General features: G+C 33.3%; 1 pseudogene; it reads right to left on the bottom strand.

Moving 5' to 3' along the window:
• Positions 1 to 1,198: 1,198 nt before the first annotated feature.
• Positions 1,199 to 1,298, bottom strand: LOC122095535 (annotated as a pseudogene).
• Between the last annotated feature and the right edge of the window lie 575 nt (positions 1,299 to 1,873).

Raw genomic sequence — 1,873 nt, 5'->3', positions numbered from 1 at the left:
AGATGCAAACGTGAGGAATGGTAGCAATTGCAAGAAAATAATGAAGAAGAATGCATGCAAATTTCTTCTTTGGGCTTACTGCAGTGGGGAGACTACTTTTCAAAAAGGCCACTCATATGAATACCAGGGATGAGGATACGTATACCCCTCTTCATCGGGAAGCCTAGAGTGGACATGTAGACATTGTCCATGAGTTGGTAGCTCAAGGCAGATATAACTGTGAATGTCTTGGCACCCCTGCATAATACTTATATGTGGATTAATACCAGAATGGATTCTTTCTTACTTCATCATGATGCAGATACCAATCCGCAAACTAAAGGCCTCTTGACCCCCTTGCATCTTGCTGCTGGGAATAGAAATAGCAGATATGCTGTATCTCCTTCTGGTGAACCATTATTTCAAACCGGGTCTGAAGAACAACTTGGAAGAAACTGCATTTGATATTGCCAAAAGGTTGATATTGCATTTGATATTGCCAAAAGGTTGATATTGCCAAAGTTGTAGAAGGCTGTACAAATTATTCTCCTACGTAGTAATGGTTTGGCTAAGTTTCTTAAATTTCAAAAGTGCCATTCCATCCTTTGTGTCCATACAAAATATTTTCATAATAAAAAGCAACAGCAATATCTTAATTTAAAAATTCATCGATTCCATGGTATTCTTCCACGTGAATTGCCTCACTTTGATGTCAAAATGTATTCAAGAGTTGTTTTATGCATCTATAATGATTTCTGCAGAGTTTTTTTTTTTTTAATTTTAACTTATCTGTTGAAATGAATAGTATAGAAACTAAAGTTATTCCTGGTGCTTGCCTGAAAAAAAGTATATCTAGGTTTGTATAAAGTCCATAATCTATTTCATTATCTTCTAGATATAATACTTTAAAGTCTACATTTTTATAATATATAGGTTCATTAATAAATGTGTCCTTTCAGATTACATTTCATATAGAAAAAGTTAAGATTCCTTTTTTCCTAGGTCCTTATAGTATTTTATTTCTTTGGGTGAAGATGACAAAGTTATCTAATTTCAAGTTTTGTAAAGGTTATGCTATGTAAGGGCCTTTCTAAAGTGAAGATTTAATACACTGATGTCAAACTAACCTTTAATTCTATGAATTACATGTATTGTTACACTTGTATTTTTGTAATCAACTCTTTAATAACTGTTTTTCATTTCTTGCATTTGAAGAATGAAAAATATGGAATATTTCACGAATTTTTGTATCATCCTTCTGCAAGTGCCATGTTAATCTCTGTATTGTTGTCATTTGGGTAGACCTGCTGCTGAAGCATGTAGTATCCTCTAAATTTAAGTAGTTCATGATGCAATCTTTATACAGGCATATATCCTTGGTTGCCTATTTGTAACAAGGAACCATTATTGTTCCTAAAATGCTATTGATCTTATTTCTCTAAATTTCTGTGTTTAGTGGGAAAAACTTATATTATTTGGTGGATTACTCACATTTGCAATTTTTGTCAATGACTATACTGTCATTTTCATTTTAAATTTGATCATATTTTGAAGCCTTTATAGCTAAGTCCAAAGGTGATGGCTTTTCAAGTACTTACTTATCAACTGAGTTAGCTTTGTGGAGCTAATGGATTCAAAGTAAGCCTTGCTTAAGAGCTACTTCTAAACTTCTGCAGCTTAAAATTTCGCAACGAAGTCTCACTGGCACAAATGTCTTCCAGACCCTTTACCCTTCTTCCATGTAGGAACAAACCAACCAGAATATTTACTCTGACAGCATAGATTGTCTTACTGGAACAAAACTAATCTTAGTTACAAGGGTTCAGAGAGAGATTCCCAGTTTAGACCGAATTGTTCAGAATAGAAGGTATTTTATCAAAATATAATTGTTTAT

This window comes from Dipodomys spectabilis, unplaced genomic scaffold (genome assembly GCF_019054845.1).
Source record: "Dipodomys spectabilis isolate Male_0828 unplaced genomic scaffold, ASM1905484v1 ptg000359l, whole genome shotgun sequence".
Lineage (NCBI taxonomy): Eukaryota > Metazoa > Chordata > Mammalia > Rodentia > Heteromyidae > Dipodomys > Dipodomys spectabilis.
The sequence above is the reverse complement of the archived record's forward strand: the minus strand, read 5'-3'. Positions and strand labels throughout refer to the sequence as shown.